This window comes from Rhineura floridana, chromosome 7, assembly GCF_030035675.1.
Source record: "Rhineura floridana isolate rRhiFlo1 chromosome 7, rRhiFlo1.hap2, whole genome shotgun sequence".
NCBI lineage: Eukaryota > Metazoa > Chordata > Lepidosauria > Squamata > Rhineuridae > Rhineura > Rhineura floridana.
In genome coordinates this window covers 87220874-87228468 of record NC_084486.1, presented here as the reverse complement: position 1 = coordinate 87228468, position 7595 = coordinate 87220874, and positions in this window count along the sequence as shown.

Genomic DNA, 7595 nt, shown 5'->3' with positions numbered 1-7595 from the left:
GGCGAGCCCCTTGAGCAGGACTTCTGCAGTCTATCTTAGGGCCTGGGCAGGTTCATACAGATGCAGGCAGTCCTTCAAATATCCTTGTTGCAAGCCATTTGGAGCTTTTAAGACAAGCACCAGCACTTTCAATTGGGCCTGGAAACACACTTGACAACCTGTGCAACTGATGCAGAATATGCTCTGGTCACCTAGTCCTTGCAAGTAATCAGGTGGTTTTATTCTGCAAAAGCTGAAGCATCTGAACCATCTTTAAAGATAGCCCCATGCAGGTTACAACAAGAGTCTAATTGGGATGTAACCAGGGCATGAATAACTGCAGCAAGGTCTGCTTTTTCTAGATAGAGGTACAGCTGGCTGCAGATAAAAGTCCATGCCAGAGTGAGGGCACATCCAACAGCAGTGTTCTATGTTAGTTTGTGTGCAGAAAGCAAATGTAGCCTCATTTATAAACACATGTTTATTTCTAGGCTAGAGTACTGTAATGCTCTGTAAACAGAGCTGCTTTTAAAGAAACTTCATAAACTTCAACTGGTACAAAATACAGCCAGCAGAATGAGAGTAGGAATTAGATGGTCTGCTGGTATTACCCCATTCTTATATCAATTGCATTGGTTACTAGGTCATTTGCAGACTCTATTTAAATATTGGTCTAGATCTTAAAAGCCTTGAAAGGTCTGAGACCAGATTATATGTATATGAAAGCCTGCTATGCCCATGGGAATCTGCCTGAGCCTTGGCTTCAGAAGCCCTAGGGTTGTATCCAACATAGCACTAAGTCATGGTCCTGTCAGAGCAAGAATTTCCACTTTGTAATGAGACTTCCCCCCCATTACTGTGTGCTCCCTAAATCGGTTCTAGGGGTTCCCCCAACCCTCCAGTGCAGATATGGGGTGTGTGCCAGGCGCACAAGGGGGAAGAAAGGGGGGAAAGCCCCATTGCACAAGCAAAAATACTTGTGCTAACAGAACACGTTGGTTGAATACCACCCCTACTCTGTGGCCTTTTGTTGGAAAACAGGCTGGTCTGGCAGTCATCAGGGAAAAGGCTGTTTCACTTGCAGGTCTGCACCTTTGGAACTCTATGCCCTACATTCTTCATCTAGTCCCACCTTTGACTGTTTTTGAAAAGATGTTTAAGACCTTTTTATTTTTTGAAGTATTTTTTCTAATGAATCTTATGATGGCTTGTTTGTTATAAAAACAACAAATAGTCACGTGGCACCTTCAGAAGAACTCAAGTCCACTTTGTCAGATGTAAAAAGTGACCACACTACCTGATGGAACGTCTCTCCCGATATGAACCTACCCGTACACTACGCTCAACATCGAAGACCCTCCTCCGGGTGCCTACTCATAGGGAAGCTCGGAGGGTATTAACAAGAAAAAGGGCCTTTTCAGTGGTGGCCCCCGAATTATGGAACAATGTTCCTGATGAGGTATGCCTGGCGCCAACATTATTATCTTTTTGGCGCCAGGTTAAAACTCTCCTCTTCTCCCAGGCATTTTAGTATGTGTTAAAATTGTTTTTTAACTTTTTTAAGAATTTAAAAATTTTTAAAGTTGTTTTAAATTGTCTATAGATGTGGTTTATTGTATTTGATGTATGACTGTTGTGAACTGCCCAGAGAGCTTCGGCTATGGGGCGGTATATAAATTTAATTAATTAATTAAATAAATAAATAAATAAATCTTAGCTGGCAGTTATATAAAGGAAACAATTGTAAGGTGGGAATTGAATGGCAATGATATTCAAAAATCACAGTCAGTAATAATAAGACCTGGGAATGTATATTAAATTGGCACAATTTTTATAGTAGCAGATTGGTGATAATTTACTCAGGATTGTTGAGATAATTGCATTACTACTTCTGGTGGTAAGAGAAAAAATAGTCATAGATAACACAGATATCCTGGTACTGGTAAGCTAATTAACACAGTTAGTGTGATAGAAATCCATTGTCTCAATTTAACCCCCAAAAGATAGCAACAGACTTCTTGATGAATGTGTCACACTTATATACATCATCATCATCATTTTATTGTATTTGACTAAAAGCCATTACAAACCACATTGATGAATGATAATCCAGCTGTTTCAGTTCTATCCTTCCTTTGAACATCCTTTGTCTAAAGTTCTTGATGCTGTATTATTCTGTACTTTATTTATTGTTTTTCATTTTTATTTGTAAACCACCTTGTAGACAGGACAAAGCAGGATAGAAATTTTTAGATTAAATAAATATTGTGGAGTATCTGTTCTCTATAGGTCAACAGACTTATTTCTTCCTGTCATGTTGTATACAAAAATTATAGAATAAAGGGTGACTCTTCTAATAAAGAGTATCTGCCATACTGATATTTACACAAGCAGCTTAGATAAAGTAAAAGTTTAATGAGAAAACAACCATCTCTGAGTTTGTTTGTTTTTAAGGGTTGTGCCCCTCTTGGTATTACTGCCCTAATGAGTAACATTGTCTTATTGTCCTGTCTGCAGTGTAAGGTTCTGCTAAATGAATTTGTGCTTAGTATATTCCCCCCCTTCGCCATTGTGGGGGTCAAGAGAACCTTTATTAGTAATGCAATGAAATATCTTGTAAAAGAAGAGAACATTAAGGATATCGAAAAACATTTTCAAACAACCATATACTCTCACCGCTAATAATTTGAAGGTTGCCAGAAACAGTATCTTTCAGCCATCAAGTGCCTATGTAAACAGGTTTCTCTAGAACATTAATAATGAGAGAGAAAGACACACCTCCCTTTAGGCAGCTGCTACTTGGGCACAACATCAGCAATACAACAGCATGCTTCAGATGTATTTTTGTAATTCAGTCTATAGGTGGCACATCTGCACTTTGTGCCCAGACTTGCCTATTCGACTAAGGAACTACTGGCTGGCTTTCAGGGCATCATGGGTAGAGGGCACAAAGCCACTCTGGGGATTGGAGTGCTTTGTGATGGGTGTTACTTTGTAATATATTTAGGGGAAATTGTTCCAAAATGATCCAGATGTGAAAGCCCCTTTATTTATTCCTCACGATGGATAACACTTACACACAAGGCTTCTGTTACCTTTTGATGAGTTTGAGAATTCATTCTGAAGGGTGTGTCTATGTCAGATATTTGGACACCACAGCTTTTCTGTTTAAAAAGCTTCAAATAAAATGTAATGGTTCTTCCTTAACCCCAAGCAACATTGCACATAAACATCTATGAAAGTACTGAGTTAGCTTTCTACAGTGACAGGCCTCAGGCACTTTGTGCGTTTCTTCCTTTCCTTCTTTATTTGAACAATGCAATAATCTCAGTGACTCTGAGATGACGCTGGAGTGCAAGACACTAGGGGTGGGGGTGGGTGGGAGGGAGCTGAAGCACACTGGTAGCTTAGTTTGACACCACGACAGATATGACAAAAGAAATAAATAAGTGCTAACCCACCTGTCATTGCCACCCATTAAAAGGAAGTATTCCTAGTTTTAACTTTTCCCTCCTGCTTATCTCTTTCTTCCTCACACATTATTTCTACGCAGTCACAATGTATCAGATAAAGTGAGCAAAAATACAATGTGCAGAGATCATAAGTCTTTTTATTGCTGCAAGGAAGAACAGGGAGCATTGCAGAAAGATTTTTAGCCCTCACTCTGATGATGATCATCATCATCATACAGTTTTGCAACAGGTCACTTATACAGGGCATTTATGCAGTTGCACCTTGGTATCAAGACTTGCAAGGAATCATAGAATAGTAGAGTTGGAAGGGGCCTATAAGGCCATCAAGTCCAGCCCCCTGCACAATGCAGGAATCCAAATCAAAGCATTCTTGACAGATGGCTGTCCAGCTGCCTCTTGAATGCCTCCAGTATCGGAGAGCCCACTACCTCTCTAGGTAATTGATTCCATTGTCGTATGGCTCTAACAGTTAGGAAGTTTTTCCTGATGTCCAGTCAAAGTCTGCCTTCCTGCAACTTGAGCCCATTATTCTGTGTCCTGCACTCTGGGACGACCGAGAAGAGATCCCGGCCCTCCTCTATGTGACAACCTTTCATGTACTTCAAGAGTGCAAAATATCAGGGCTTTGGACTGGTTTTGAAAGACCATTGATGGAAGGCAGGGGGACTGAAGTCAAAGTAGACATAACCTGGATAACTGGGAGAGAATTATAGCTATCATGCTTTGAAATGAACTACTAGTCCCTCCACAGTTTGACTTGGCAAGTCAAAAAGCAGTATGTTTATAAAGGAGAATGAGGGTTGTTCCTCTTTGGATTATCTCATGAGTCCTTTGGATGGCTACATGGAACCTATTTGATGTTCCCTTAAATTATTTCTCTGTAGATGCTTTCCTGTGTCTCTCATCACATCCCTCCTGGCATCCTCTCCTGCCACCCTGCCCACCTCAGTAGCTTCTTCCCTGCCCACCTCATTCCAACTCCAAACACCTGTTTTCTACAGTAGGGCCCCGCTTATACAGCGGGTTCCGTTCCAGACCCCCGCTGTAAAGCAAAAACCGCTGTAAAGTGGATCCCATTGACTTGCATTGACCAAAATGGTGCCCGGCAGCAAAAAAATGCAGAACAAGCGCTGTAAAGCGGGGCCTTTCTACAATTCACAACCGCTGTATTAGTGGAACACTGTAAACGAAGTGCTGTAAAGCAGGGCCCTACTGTACTGCACACATGCTCATGGCAGGGATGCTAGCACTGCTCTAAATTTCTGAGCCTGAAAGCAAAAGCCATCAGCCCAAAGACTTGTTTCTTGCAGATTAGGCAGACTTATTAACCTCTATAAGGGATTTTAAATTGTTTTGAAGATTTCAGCACATTACATTAAAACCTCCTAACTGGAAGACACTACATCTTTTGAGAAATCTGGGGTTATTTTTCAAGTTTCTCTTTTGGAGACATATTCTAGGCTTGTATTACCACTTTGCTCCTTTATCTGCTATATAGTATAGTAGTATTGTAAGTATTGATATCAGATTGCATGATTTAAGTGCTTTTTATTGTGCCTTTATCTATTTGGATTGACAGAAATATATGACAACTCTGTGCCATTTACATTGGTAAGGCTGGCTAGAATTAGTATCAGAGTGTGAGGCTTCTTGTGCTTATCAGATTCTATTAGTGATGCTCTCTCCTTTTGTGAATGAGTTCTGTATACTTTGGGTATTACTTCCTTTCTCTTTGTTCTTTTAGATCCAACTTTTAGGAGCAGGTTTTTGCATTTTTCATATACTCTGTACAGCTTCTAGTGATTTAAGTATTCATATTAATATTATGAAAATGCAAAGCACTTCTAGGCTAGAGGTTCAAAGTCTTCCAATGCACCACCTTACTGAAAGTCAAGGTCTCTTCTATTCCATCCTCAACTTTTGCCTCATACTGATCAAAGGAGGAAAGTCCAAGACTCCCATCCCAAACATTACTCCTGTGGGATACGACCCTATGCATATAAATTCACATGTGCAAATGTTATGCAAATCTGTGTCATCTTGTGCCCTCTTTTTGGTAATGGTTAAGTGATCACTTACCCCACCCCCACTAGGATTAGTACCCATAGTTTAGGTAGTGTAATAAAAAAAAAAGCTTGTTCCCCTCAAAGAAAGGAATCTGCATGTATATTTCACTACCAACATTGCTCTTTAAGAGATCTTTCAGGAAGCCCCTTTGTTCTTCATCACCCCGCAGCCTGCCAGCTGATCACCATTCATGTTTATGTGCTTTATATCTGTGAAGCCCTTGCTGTTAGGTAAAGCCTAATTTATTACAGAGCCTGACTGTCTGTGAAGTGATCAGAATGTTTCAGCCCTCTGGAGAATATTGTGTCCCTCAAGTATGCAGATAATGGTTATCCCTGGATAAGATAGTGACTATATTCCGTTTTTGCACATGCAAACTTTGCATAACTTGGGGAAATGATCCAGTATGAGAGTGATTTTAAACACAATTCTGTGTCCAGTCTTTGGTTTTGAAGAGACATGAGGATTCCTTCCCCCGCCCTCGCATCATCACACTCACTTAACACTTGGAGTTGCAATGTTAAAGCAACATTTCCTACCAGGCATGCCAAGATGAGCTCATGTTTGGAAATGGAGGACCTGACTCCAGTCTGCAAGAACCCTCTGTTCTTTGTGGGGGGCCGTTTTTATGTTTTTATTAGTAGCAGCTTCTCCCACGACATCTCTTCTGTGATTTCTTTGCCCTTTGCTAAAACTGCTGGAAAAATCCCAACTGGTTCCCTTGACAGACACATGCACCAGGAGTCCCCTATGCAATGACATCATATTTGCTTCAGTGCATTTTTCCTAGGTGGGCAAACAGAGGTTCCTGAACTCCAGGCTGAGCTGTAAGGCTATGGGGCCATTCCCACACCATTGTAAGTGTGCTCCAGCCTCAACTGGATTTAGCAATTACTCCCACAAATCTGTTTTCAGTGTCAATACTATGCTAGTATGCCATACCATCCACATATATGAGATTGGACAAGAAGAATGGACAGCCTTGCTTTGGGGTTGCATTAGGGCCACACTGCTGTGCTCACCCCTTGAAAAACATCTCAGTAACAGAAAAGAGGGAGCATGCAGCCTCCAAATAATAAAACAGAAAATGAATAATGCTTTTATGTTGTTTCCCACATCCACCCACCCACACACCTATATATGTGGCTCAGTGATTGTACCTATACTCATCAGGGTTATAGTGTAATCCTAAACATGTGTTCTCAACAGTAAGTCCCACTGTGCTCAGTGGCCCTTACTCTCATAAACGTAGCTAGGATATTGCAGCCCTACAGATCCTAGGTTGAGTAGTATGCAATATACATCCTGTGCCAAAGTCTATATTTGCTTTGCACAGGAGCCCCAAAAAGTAGATAGAATTTCCTCATAGGAAATATAACACTGTTGTTGTGATGATGATGATGTCAGGCCTTGCACTTTGCTTATTTATTATTACATTCATATCCCACCATTCCTCAAATGTCCCCCCCATTTTTATCCTGACAACAACCCTGTGAGGTAGATTAGGCTGAGTTATGGTGGCCATCCCAAGGTTACCCCCAGTGAACTTCAAGGCTAAGCAAAAATTTGACTCTGTTTTCCCATCCCTACTCTGACACTCTAATCTAGGGAATGCCAACCTATGGACATATTATCAAACAAGAGAAACTGTTATGAGCACCATGCACACACTGCAATCATGCAGTCTCACTCTCCCCACCACCAGCAATTAAGTTTGAAAAACACCAATTTAAGAGGGGAAGGGGGTGGGATCCCATGGGTGATAGGGATGTCCTCTGTAAGCACATTTGTGCCCATAGGCACAGTGTTGGCAACCCATCTTTAATCGCCACACCTCACTTGCTTGTTCTCATGGCTTCCATTGCCATGGAGTTATTAAAATAAATAATAAATTGGTAGATTTGTAAACATATAGAGAAAAGTATGTTAAATAAAAATAATGAAGAGCATGCTTCTACCCTTTTTAACAATCACACAAAACTACTTTCCCTCCCCACTTTGTTAGATAAACTGTGTCAGGAGATATTAGTAAAGGTAATGATTATACAATACTTGGAGTTCAACTAGTTGTTGTTT